The following is a 14,123-nucleotide window of genomic DNA, read 5'->3' on the forward strand; positions in this document are numbered from 1 at the left end:
ACAGGTGCATATATACGTGCAAATGTGGGTGTGTTCTGTTACTATGTGAAAGACTACTGCTAAAAAGGTCATTTTAATCAGGGTAGATGTGTCTCATTCACAAAGTCTTAATGTTTTAAAGAGGGGTTCCTCCCTTAAACTAACAGTGTTGAGTGTGCACTGTCTCTCTGGATACAGCAGATGTGGTTGCCCAGTGATAGGGTCTGGCCAGTGCAGATAAACTCTTTGCCAGAGGTGTTTCATTGAATAGAAGATCCTGAGAAAATGTAAATATTTTGTTTTGGCATTTTCTAGATGATTTTTGGCTTCAAAATGACATTTCGTTGAGGAAATTCCTTTCAAATGTTTCTCTTAAAATTAAAAAAGTATAAAAGGAGTATTCAGTATTGAAATACACTTTGTTTTAGTTGAACACAATTTTTGTTTGTCTCAAAATAGATGTTTTCCACTTTTCCATTCGCTGACAATTTCAAATAAATTCAATTTCAGTTCAGTTCCAAACATTTTTGCTCCCTTTTTTTTTTCAGAATTGACAATGAACACGAAAGTCCCTTATTTACACAGCTCTGGTCACAAGTGCATTCTCATTTGATGGTTAGCAGTAGGTTGTCATTAGAGCTCCATACCAGTAAGGTATGAAGAAGAGCCTCTCAGAAAGACATCTGAAAGATTACAAAGCAGATATGATGAAAAAGGCTTTTCCGTCAAGCTGACATTAAAGGTTAATTTTAAGCCTTTTAAAGATTTTTCTATGTACCATATAATGAACTGTTTTTAATCTCTTCTGAAGTGGGGCACAGTTGTACTTCCCATTCACTTTAAAGCTTTCCCCAGTGCAAGTCCTGTGCTGTTCTCTTGCACCAAGGAGATGGCATATTCTTTTAATAGGATAAAATACATAATTTTCTTATTACTATGTTATACCTGGCTGCAGTCCTAATGAAAGAGGGACAGTACTTAGGCTTCTGAATTCTGTTAATAATACACCACTGCATTTGTCTAAGGCTTTTTTTTATTACAAACCAAAATTTAAAAACAAATTAAAAGTGTTTTTATTTTCCCTTTTTCAGTGTTTCATTGAGAAAACTTAAAAAAAAAACCCAACAAAACCACTTGATTTCCAAAGGCCTTTCTGCATTAGAAAACATGTTTGATTTAAATGTTTTGATTCACTATAATTATTTGTATTGCAGTAACAGATTGAAACCCACATAAAGATAAGTCCAAGACCATTGTTTTAGGCTCTGCACAAATACATGGTAAAAGTCTCTGCCCCAGTAAACTGCCTGTGGCAGTCCCTGGGATTTCTTGGCACTCGCTCTCAGGCTCTGGGTCCAGACCGGCGGTATCCCCAGGAGGCAGTGGAGCACCTGGTAATGAGAGCAGTTGCTCACTCCTGCCCCGAAGGCCCTGGCCACATCATGAGGCCAGCAATAGGCCAGCCGCATCTCCTTAATCTTGCTCTGCACCTGTTCTCCAGGGCAGGCAGGGTGGCCTTGGGAGATCAGCGCCATGGACAGGCAGTCAAAGACTGTTGCATTGCAATGCCACCCAGTCATGTGGAGTAGCAGCTCTTCATCCCCTCCAGAGTGCCAAGATGTCTTTAATCTCGGCCTCGCTCCAAAAGGGGGCCCTCTTTTTCTGCTCCCAGCTGTTCTGCTGGGACCCTTCAGATGAGGTGGAAGGGGAAGCCCTGCAGGGCATGGGGCTCCTGGCCATCAATGCTGTGCAGGAGCTCAAGGACCCATTGGCTGGTGTGGAGGGCATGCTGGTGGGAGCTCGTGCTCTGTCTGCTGCCAGCACGCTCTCAGATTCCTGGCTAGGGGTTTCTGGGTCCCAGTGTCTTTAAACAAGTCCAGCAGTGCAGAGCATTGAAGGCCCACTTGTGCTGGTGGGGCGTCTCCATATGCTAGCTGGCCAGAGCCATGGAGGACCCACTCTTTAGAAAGAGCAATCCACGGAGCATCTATACCCATTCTCTTTCAAACTAGCCTTTCAAAATGAGGTGCTCTTCCTGAAATGGGAAGGGGCTGGGGTTTTCGAAATGAGTGCTGCGTTTTGAGTGTAGATGCTCCATGGAGCCTTTCAAAATAGCCCCTCTTTTCAAAATGTATTTTGAAAGTACGTGCTACTGTAGACGCAGCAGTACTGTTTTTCTAGGGAAGGAGAAATAGTCTCAGCAGCAGTAAGGACAAAGCATGAAAGCAAAACCTCACAGCCTGTCCCCTGGGATATGCAGCCTCAATATTGAGAATGAAAACACTGTGTTTTTAAGGCTCTACCCTGTGTATTTTCATGTAATGGTTTAGTACAGGTGGTCTCTGACTTATGAACACATTGATTTACAACCATTTGTACTTACGACCAGCTTCCCATTAACTCCATATTACTGTACTGTATAATATTTTCGAGTTGAGAATCATGTACCTTAACTTTTTCGAACAGCGTGGGCAGCATGGTATGAAAACCTCAGCTCAGTCATGGCGGCAGCCGACATGTCCCCTCCTGTCTTTGTTTTGTTTTGGTTGACTGTAGCACATTGTGTTTGTGTATTTGTGGGTGCGGAGCGTGTTGACATTTCATTCCCTCATATATTTTTTCCTTACAATATTTTCTGAGTTGGCTTGTGGCCATCATGGCAAGTAACAGGAAGAGTGCTAGTCATAAGGGTGGTGAGAAAAGAAAGAGAAAAGCTATTGATTTTGAACAGAAAATAGCAACAGTGAGGCAAAACGAAGGGGGACAAACAGTGTCATTCACGGCGCATTGTTGTTTTGTAGGTGCTTTGTTACGTTTGGAGTGCTAGAGAATTAATATTATAAACGTTACTGGTAGTGGGCAGCTGATAGCTACCTGCATAAGGGTATTTCCAGGTTACGACCAAATCGAGTTATGATCAGGTATATGGAACGTAACCCGTTCATAAGTCGGGGACTCTCTGTATTTGCTGCCAGTTCTCGGCATATGTACATGGTTCTGTTCTAGTTTAGAGCATGTATGTCTAAATCTGTGGGGTTAAGTCACTCTGTTTCAAGCTTCCTTTTGTCTACCTAATTAGGTTTACAGGAATGAAAATTTTCCTTTTCTAGACAAGTCCTTAGTGTGATCAATTTCTCCTTTTTTTTTTTAAATTGCAATTTATAAATAAAAGACAAAGGGGAATCTTGATATTGATTTTCTTTCTATGCTTACTCATATTATTGTATGATCCCATTTGATGGCATAACTCTTAGGCTGTGTCTAGATTACAGTAATTTGTCAACAGAAGCTTTTTGTTGGAAGATTTCTTTCAACAAACCTTCCCTTGACAGATTGCAGCCAAATTGCCGAGCAGATCACAAGAGCAATCTGGACTGCCTGCCATTCTCTTGACAAAATGGTCAACCAGAGGTACAGCAGATGACTGCCTGGGGTCCTGGAAGCCTGGTTTGTCAACAGGGGGACACATGGAACATCCAGACCTGCTTTCTGTCGACAGAGCTCTCTCTTTCAAGAGAGGTGTTATGCCTTGTGGGGAATGGGCTAAAATTGTTGATTTGCGGAAAGCCTTGGGAATCTGGATGCTCCCTGGGTTGTTGTTGACAAAATCCTCTAATTTAGGCATAGTCTCAAGACTTCACCCTGAGCAGGGAGCAGAATTATTGGCTTAGAAGTAAAGGAATGGGTCTGGCGAAGGGAAAGAAAAATATATAAAAATTTCCTGACATTTATGTACTCAGTGTGAGTGAGAATCTTTTTACTTCTGGCCCCCGTTTTTGTTCCTGCAATTAGCAGTGGCCCTATGTGCCTAATGCCATGCCAAACGATGGAAATTTCAGTTACGTTCATATGAAAAAATAAAAACTTTATGAATTGGTATATAAATGTGAATACACACACATAAAACCAGTAACACACTCCCACATTTTTAGTGAGATGGTTGAGCCTGAGACCGAGCAAACGGCTGATCATGCTGTGTCCACCCCCCCTTTAGGAAATTTCACCCCCCCAAGGGGCCTGCCCCCTCACTTGTGTACTCCTATATTGGACTGTGAAATAGCCTACAGAGGGAAAGAACTGAAGGGTCTTTGCATGAGTCATTTGAAATTGGCTTGGAAAAATTTACTGACAATATACTGCAGGGTACTGGATTAACTAATAGGTCTTTTTCATCTCTAACTTTTATGGCTCTGTGATAATAAAAGCCATAGAAATCAATTCTTTCAAATGATTCAAGGGCTCACTTTGCTTTAGGAAGCTAAAAATATTCCTGTTCACATGGTCATGTGCCTTTAAGGTGACATTCTAACTAACTGCATTCAATTATCCCTAATTTGAAAAAGTGAACTACCCTTTTCCACATTCAAATGATTTCACACTTTTTTGATTGAGTTCCTTTTTTAGACAATTTGCATCTTAGCTGAAGAAGAGACGGAGTGGGCTGAGGGCTGTTTCAGTTTTAATGTAACTGGAAGGAATAAACATTAAGCATAAATTTGTACATTTTTTTAAAAAGGAATAATGTGGTTACAGAGAAGGCAGTTTTTCATTCTTAATGATTTCTTCTAAAAAAGCACATAATTGCATATTTCTACTACTTGCTACTACAGCTGCATAGAAAGGAAAGTTTTTACTGCATTTATGTTTAACAATGCACCTCGTAACCGCTTTAATGTATAAAGTACAGCTTACATGAGTCATGATGGTTTAACTGAAAAGAATGGTCACTAATTTAATTCAGAGAGTAAATTCTGATTCCAGTGAAATCAATGGCAAACTGTGAATTAGGGAGATTATTCTAAACATTAATTTGTATGGAAAAGGAGAATATCCAAGCAATAGATTTTTTGAAGTCAAACAATGTAATTCATCTGTGCCAGTTCAAATCATATGCAGCAGTTCAAACTATTTTGGCTTAATAGTAACAGAGAGTGAGCTGTGCTAATCTATATGCTATCAAAATGAAAAAGCAGTCAAGTAGCACTTTAAAGACTAATAATTTAATTTAAATAATTAAAATAATTAATTAGGTGAGCTTTCGTTGGACAGACCCACTTCTTCAGACCATAGCCAGACCAGAACAGACTCAATATTTAAGGCATAGAGAACCAAAAATTGTAATCAAACTTGACAAATCAGAAAAAAATTATCAAGGTGGGCAAATCAGAGAGCAGAGGGGCTGGCGGGGGGAGGTCAAGAATTAGATTAAGCCAAGTATGCCAAAGAGCCCCAACGATGTCCCAGAAAATTTGCATCCCATTTCAAACCACGTGTTAATGTGTCGAATTTGAATATGAAAGAGAGTTCAGCAGCTTCTCTTTCTAAAGCAGACTGAAAATTCTTCTTCAATAAGACGCAAACTCTTATTTCGTTAACAGAATGGTCCACTCCATTAAAATGTAGACTAACTGGTTTGTGGATCAGGAACGTTTTGAGGTCTGTTTTGTGCCCATTAACTCTTTTTCTGAGAGAGATTTGAAGTGTGTCCAATATACAAAGCATCTGGGCATTGTTGGTACATGATGGAATATATGATGTTAGTTGAGGAACATGAGAATGTGCCCGTGATTCTGTGAATAAACTGGTTAGGTCCAGTGATGGTATTGCCAGAATAGATATGTGGACAAAGCTGGCAGTGGGCTTTGTTGCAAGGAAAAGTCCCAGGACTGGTATTCCTGTGGTATAGACTGTGGCTATTGGTTAGAATCCTCATAAGGTTGGGAGGTTGTCTGTAGGAGAGAACAGGCCTGTCACCCAGGGCCTTCTGGAGTGTGGCATCCTGATTAAGGATAGGTTGTAGGTCTTTAATAATTCGTTACAGTGGTTTGAGTTGGAGGCTGTAGGTAATGACCAGTGGTGTTCTGTTCTTGGCTTTTTTGGGCCTATCTTGGAGTAGCTGGTCTCTGGGTATTCGTCTGGCCCTGCCGATTTGTTTTTTTGTTTCTCCTGGTGGGTAATTGAAGTTTATGAATATTGTGCAGATACCATCACTTTATATATTGAGACTGTTCTTGCTATTGATTGGGTCTGTCCCTCAAAAGCTGATCACCTAATAAATTATTTTGTTAGTCTTTGAAGTGGTACATGACTGCTTTTTTGTCTTGATAGAATACAGACTAACATGGCTATCTCTCTGTCATTATTGTCCAATAATGTTAATTGTTGTCCAAAAAAATCTATGTTGTGGTTTCATTTTTAATTTAATGAAGAGTATATAGTGGCTAGAACTGGTTTTGATGGGGAGAGGGGTCCATAAACATGGTGGGGGTTAATTGGGTGTTTGCATTAGTGAAAAGGTTGGGAACCACAGTATAGAGAAAATGTAACTGTGTATAGAGAGCTAGAAATATAAATACCCATTGAAGGCTTGCATAGCAAAGTAAGATAGAATTAAACCCTGTTTCAACCAAGCATGTAAACATATGTTTCTATCCATTCATATTTAGCATAGTGTTCCTATGTCCCACTGACTTGAAGGACACCTAAAAATGTGCTTAAATATAGGCAGGCACTTAAATGATGTGTTGACTAGAGATGAATGGCTGAATTGGAGCCTAAGTGTAGTAGCAGTTACTCCACACACCAAATACAGGTAACTTTCCTTTTCTGTGCTGAACAGGATATGGTACTGACTAAACACCCTGGAAGTCCTAAAGTGAAGAGCTGAGTGAGGCAGTTACTCCTATTGGGCCAAGTTTGGAAGAATTTCTATGTGTACCTCTGTGTCTCCTTCACCATCAGACGATTGTCAAATAAAAGATATTACCTCATATACCTTGTCTCTAATATCCTAGGAAGAACATGGTCCCTAGAACACTGGAAAGAAAAATTACAAGCCCTAATCTATACTCTCTCCTCATTAGAGGCTTTGTGTGAACTTTGTTGACAAGCTAAATATCTTACAAGAAACACCTTTGGTACATTTTACTATTATATTTGTAAAATATTACAGAAATTAAGCACATTTTAAAAGGAACTGAAGCTATGGTAGTAAGACTACAAATGGTTAAAATAGCAAAGTAGGTTTTAGATCAAGTATTTGGCAAAGCCTTTAAGTATCCCTTTCTTTTCATGTAACAGGAGTTGAACCATTCCTCCTGAACTTTTAGGAACACTCTCATATTCTGCTTATTTGAAGTCAATTCCTCACCACCATTTAGTTTATTTCCTACCACAGCTACTAAAAATATTTGGCTATTATTTGAATATGAACTTCACATACACTGTACAGATACTGTGGACCAAGGAAACCTAATATGGCTGGACCTCTAGTACTGTCTTCTGTGTCTCAAGCTCAATGTGGAAAGTCCGTTACTGTTTCTTCAAAAGTAATTTCAAAATGCAAATGTATTTGGTAACAGATTCTTGTCTCAGGAAGATTGTCAATTTCCTGGTCCTGTGCTCATTTATTTTTCATAAAGAATGAAATATGTGGCAGAGATTTATTTGTTGACAGTTATCGGCAGCAACGCAGACTCAATACTGACCTAAATTCTTCTTGCTCAGAAGTAGTGAAATAGAAAATAATCAAGGTAGCATTATTTCTGAAATGCAAAACTTGAAATTGCCATAATTTTTCAAGTTTCTGGAATGTCAGAGGCCAGGGCCTCTGGGTCTACTGTTCTATTTGAATAGCAAGTTCTGATGTAGACAAATGTACCTCTTCCCTGTATATTTTCTCATGCTGCTCTGGATGCCCTAATAGTGTTTGACTTGTTCAATTTCTTTTTTTTTTTTGCAAAAATCTTTCTAGAAAGAAGAATTTTAATCATATTTATGAAGAAAAAAAGAAAAATTCACAACTCGGTTTCCAACTGAATGTATTCAGGGCTGAAGTAAAGCATAGGCATGATGGATTCTCAGGGGCTTTTGTGCTATTTATAATATCTAGTACCCTGCTACTTGAAAATCAGGAGCGGGCAAAATAAAACCTTGGGACCCTAATGGTTGGGCCATATGCTGGACTTTGGCTCAGAGATGATGTTCACCAATGGTGAGAAAAATCTGAGGATTTTTGTTCTCTGGGTTCTCCCTATTTATGTATTTTCAAACTAGCTCCCTTTCAGAGATGAGTCAAAGTAACTGGAAAAGGTTGATTAATTTTAAACCAACCTGATTTCAATATATGGAAAGACACTAAACAAGTGATTAAACAAAGCAATTTATAAGCAACTAGAATGCTATAGGTTTGTAAGGAATAGCCAGCATATACTTGTCAAGAAAAAAATAAAGCAAAACTAGGCAACCGTGTCTAGATCTGGGGTCAGCAACCTTTCCAAGGCAGAGTGCAGAAATTTGACCTTTTGACCTGTACGTATTGTCTGAGTGTTGGTGATACTCTTCATTGCCAGAATCCTCATTGACAGCAAGCTTCCAGATGGTGTGAAGATTGTCTGTAGAACGAATGGGAAGATTTTCAATGTCAGGGGACCTCGATCATGGAGCTCCAGTACGCGGATAGCAATATGGTTGTCTTATGTGACTTCACTGAAGAATACAAGAATCTTGGCCTCACACTGAACATCAGAAAGACCAAGGGGCTCCACCAACCTTCACCGATGGGCCAATCTCATGCAACTTCTACTGAAGTCAATGGAGAAATGCTGGAAAATGTGGAGTACTTCCCATACCTTGGAAGTCATCTTTCCACAAAAGTTGATGTTGATTCAGAAATACAGCATCATCTGAGCCAGACAAACTCTGCTTTCACCCACCTAAGACAAAGGATCTTTGAGAACCAGGACATCTGTCCCAAGGCAAAGCTCCTTGTGTACCGTGCAGTAGTTGTTCCAATGCTACTGTATGCATATGAAACCTGAACATACAACAGAGCAGGAGACAAGCTTCATCTGAAGGCACTTGAACATGTCATGAATCATAAATATCTCTTGGGAGGATAGGTGCTCAAATACTAGCATCCTGGAAGAGTTGAACATGATCAGTATCATTCATCAGCAACTTTGTTGGGCTGGTCACATGGTTCAGCTGTCTGATCAGTGCCTCTCAAAACAGATTTTGTTTTCTGAATTGGAGGAAGGACAGAGGAGCACTGGGGGCCAGTGGAAGCAATAAAAGGACATGCTGAAGGCACACATGAAAAAGTGCAGCATTGGCACGAATGTCTGGGAGAATCTTGCCCAAGACTGTCCCAAGTGGAGAATGGTAATCCATGAGGAGGTGGTGCAATTTGAGAGTTTCCGCTGCAGCGCAGAGGAGGAGAGGTGGAGGAGAGGTGGAGAAGAAGAAAAGAGCATCAGAAACTGCCCCACACCCCTCCAGCAACTACTCATTATTATACTTTCCCATACGCACACACACACACACACACACACACACACACACATACAATAAAATTTGTGGGTGTTGCTGTAAACAAGCAATACGGATAATACACTAAAACATGGACACACACAAAGTTGAGCACATTTAATATTATGCCTAGTTTCTTCCTTGATGTTTATGAACATTGAAAATGAAGGGACTGTGAAAATATGCAAGTTCTGTAATAATATCTTTTTATTCCTCTTATTCAGTGCTCTCATCTTAAATTGTTCCTTGTATTAACTGCTTTCTGTTTTTTGTTCTTTTTGTTTCTGTGCTTGTGTGCTTTACTTATCTGGGCACATTTCTTGTCTCTTCCTTCTTGGATGGCTCTGCTGACTATTTTTTAAATTTTCCTTCTCACCACTGTAGCATATTGCTCCCAGAAACTTGAAAATTGCTAACAAAACCAGGACAATACTGGAGTGAGACTGCAATTCTGCTAAGTCACAGAATTTGCAAGTGCACACATGTGTTACTACTGTAAGAGTAGGAGACATCTGTGAGACCAGCCGTTTTGGTTACTATAAAACTCATTGACCCTCTACTAAGACTGAGCTGGAAATCAAAGCCAACGTTTGAGAGAAGCAATCAGTAATTCCTCTCTTCCGCTGTGTCCTTCCTTATTTGTGTGCTGTGGCAGAAAAGCTGCTCAGAGTTCACCTTCCTTACACAGAGCCACATAGTGTGTGTTCTAATTTGACATTGCATACATAAGTCACTCTCTGATCAGAGATGAGTTTTTTTCCAGAGGTAGTAGTGATTTATTATTATACGTACATTGTGTCTTCATAAGCAATTGCCCACCAGTAATTTACAATTTTACCAGGGAACTATAGTGTATTAGATTTCTTTTAAAGAGACAACCACCTGCTTTATGTCTGCTGTTGTTAATCATAATCACCATATTTCTCCCTTGTAACTTGTTAAGAATGGCATCTTTTATCTGAGGGTCTTAATAATATTTCCCTCTCTCATTAAAGTATGGGACAGTAAAGACGCATTGATGTGCTGCATGATGTTATTGGGGTCATAAAATGAGTTTATCAGTAAAGGATGGAGCCAAGAAGTCATCTGTTCCAAACACAGGATCCACTTACCCATCATGCTGTCTCTGTGGAAGGAAGGGGTGAATGATCAGTCCTGTCCTACCCAATGCACATGTTTTGAACTACAGACTTCTCGTTCAATTGCACGTTCATTTGCAGGAGTACTCCCTCAGAAGAGACATTTTTCTACATGGCATGGTGCACAGATAATAAGGCTCAGTTTAGGGACAAAATTACATAGCAGGGAACCAAAGCATGATCAATGACAGTTACATTGTAAAGGAGACTTCTTCATCATTGAAAATATACTCCAGCAATTGTGACTTCAATGGCAGTCACGCATAATTATAGGTTCATTCAGTGGAGTTTGAGACTAGGCAGCTTGCAATTTTATGGTGTCTCAGCTTGTTCTCACCTGCAGAGACTTAATTCTGGTCATTTCTGTCAAGGAAGGAAATATGATTTTCTTATCCTCAAGTACTGTTGGTATGAGCTCTGCTTGAGCAGCTTGTCTGTGGGCAGTTTGGCTTTTTATTAGCTTTTTCCTACAGTTCCAAAAGGCTGCTTTTTATTCTCCCCACCCCCTTATCTCCACACCATCATGGACAAAAACATCAGGAAATGTGTGACATTTGGTGAGCATTTGAAATCAGAACACTGTTGCTCTTTGCGCGGGCTTGTTAGCTCTGCTGCACATCTGATAGATGAGCATTTGGTCTCTCAGCACTGCCAGCTGGGTATGACTCTTGGCTCTCAGATTCTGGAGTACTAAATTTATCACAAGAGCATTGTGAGAATGCTGGTTGTGGGTTGCTGGGCTTGCCATTCACCAAGGTGGCTTCTGTTGAGGCTCCTTGCTAAGCTGTTGGGAGAGTTTGCCACTTTGAATTAATTATTTTCACGTTTTACTTTTGCCTGGTGTTTGATGCTTTAGGAACACAATAGTTTCATTTGCTCCAAGCTACATGGAATGATGGCTAGGAAAAGAAAGAACCTCTTGGTGATTAAATCACAGAATGAAATTTAAGTTCATGTTGCTAATTAAATCATTCTGCAGTTTTATAAGCATTCTGAAGAATACATTTTTGCAACACTACAGTTTGCTAAGAACAATCACATAAATGTTGATATTCCCGGGGAACTAAAGATTGTGGAGATTTAGCAGACGCAGAAAATGTAAGCCTCCTGCAGAGTCAAGTGAATATTATCCCTAGAGTTGCTTATGAGCATAGTGTATACCGGGATATACAGTACTATCAATCACCTTATTGCCTCATTCCTTTTATTGCAGCCATAAACCCCAAAAGGACTCATTAGGCTTGTTTTATTTTTATTTCAGAGGCCCAGGTTTTGTCTGGGTGGAAACATTCTGAAGATCAATCTAATCAACCAATGGACCAGACAGCCTTTAGAATCTTCCAGCAGGTACAGGTTATGCAAATGAACTCTAGAATGTCCAACTTAAAGAAAAAGTGTAAGAACAAAAAAACAAGTGTAGTGGCATCATCAGTGGAATGTCATTGTTAACCAAATTGAATTGCACAAGTTCATGATCTTGAATGTAGATGGGAGGAAAATGAGAGGAAAGTGAAATCAGAACAGAACAGAAAAAAAATTACATGTATAGTAAATGTGCATTTATAGCTACTGTAGGTTCTGCATGTGTGTGTGTGTGTGTGCACGCGCGTGTGTCTGTTCTTTGTTACTATATGGCATAAAAGAGACTTGGTGGGATAATACACATGATTGGAATATTGGTGCAGAAGAGTACAGTGAAAGCTTGTGAGAATGAAGCTAACATAGGAAAAGAATCAGTTAAAGATTATTTATATAACTTAAGTATCCGCAAGTCACTGGGGTATGATGAAATGCATCCTAGAACTCTCAAGGAGTTGATTGAGGAGATGGTCGATCTGTTGTCTGTGAAAAGTCTTGGATGACAAGGAGAGATTTCAAAAGACTGGAAAAGGACAAATATAGTTCCCATTTATTAAAGGGAAATAAGGACAACCCAGGAAACTACTCATTTATGTATTAGCAAAGCTCATGGAGCAAATATTTACGTGAAACCATCTGCAAACATCTAGAATATAAGTGATAGTCATCCTGGATTTGTAAATAACCAATCATGTAAAACCAACCCAATAGCTTTTTTCGATAGGAAAACAAGCCTTGTGGAAAAAAGGATAGCATAACTGTAGCATACCTAGAGCTCAGCAATGCATTTGATATAGTCTTGCGTGACCTTCTCATTTATAAACTAAGGAACTACAACCTACATGGGACTACTAGAAGGTAGTTGCATAACCATTTCTGGAGCATGGTTGTGAGTCATTCACAGTCATGCTGGAAGGCCATAACAAGTTGGGTTCTGCAGGGATCTTTTCTGGGTCCAGTACTGTTCAATATCTTCAACAATGACGTGATTAATAGCATAGAGACTACACTTTAGTCTTAGGCTTATAATTCAAAATGATCTGGACAAACTGCAAAAATGTCTGAGTTAAATAGGATGAAATTCAATGAGGACAAAGTACCTAATTTATGAAGGAACAATCAGCTGCACACATGCAAAAAACGGAACGTGACTTTCTAGGATGGAGTATTGCAGAAAGCGATCTTGTTAACTTTGTCTGGCTACAGATCTATGGGTCATAGTGAAATCTGAGCCACAAGCAAAAGATGAGTCAGTATTGTGAAACTGATGCTAAAAAAAAAAAAAAAAAAGCAAACATAATTGGGTTGTATTAACAAGAGTGTTGATAGCAAGACATGAGAAGTAATACTTCTGCTCTACTCTGTACTGATTATGCCTCAGTCTTGTGTCCAGACCTGGGCACCACATTTCAGGAGACACATGGGCATATCAGAAAAGGTCTAGTGAAGAGCAACAAAAATTATGGAAGTTTTAGAATGCATATCCTATGGGAGAAGATTAAAAGAATTGGGGTAGTTTAGTCTGGAAAAGAAAAGACCGAGACGGGTCATGATAAAAGTTTTCGAAAGTTGTTGCAAAGAGGAGGGAAGAAAAATTACTCTCCAGAAACTGTAATGATTCAATAACAGGAAGTAGGCTTACACTGCTTGAAGAAAGGGTTACGTTGGATGTTGTAAATAAATTCTTAACTGTCAGGGTGGTTAAGCTCAGGAATAAGTTGGGTAGGGAAGTTGTGGCCCTTCCATTATTGGAGATATTTTAGAGCAGGTTATACAAACAGCTGTAAGGGATGATCTACAGTGTTTGATCCTGCTATGAGTGAAGGTGTACATGATGACTTCTTGAACAGTGTCTAATAAAGTGACTTGCAAGGAGACGGTTAGAGGTAAAGAAAAGCAGGGCTCTAATGGATTCTTCCTTTCCGGGATGGTTTTGAAGCCTCTGTGGTTTATTGTTTGGTGTATTTAACAGCCTGCCAGGTAACCTAGTGGAGAGCTCAGGCTTCTTTGCCAGCCTGCTTGTGGGGCTTATGGGAGTTGTGACTGTGGAAAGCCCTGACAATCCTGGTTGCCAAGCTCTGAGCCTCCTGGGTCAGCTGGTGTTTCCAGCACTTCCAGACTCTTCTCTGCCTACCAAGAAGAATTATCATAATGAGCCATTTTGACATTTCACAATGCTTTTTTCTTGAGGCTATTTTTGGTTTTCATTCAAACAGGAAATAAACTCAGTTTTAGCATATTGAGATCCTCTGTGAAAAGAAATAACCATTTGCTGATCAACCATAGCTGATGTGAAGTAGTTGGCTGTTTTTGAGAATTAAAACAAAACATTCATCC

The sequence above is a fragment of the Carettochelys insculpta genome, chromosome 8, assembly GCF_033958435.1.
Source record: "Carettochelys insculpta isolate YL-2023 chromosome 8, ASM3395843v1, whole genome shotgun sequence".
Lineage (NCBI taxonomy): Eukaryota > Metazoa > Chordata > Testudines > Carettochelyidae > Carettochelys > Carettochelys insculpta.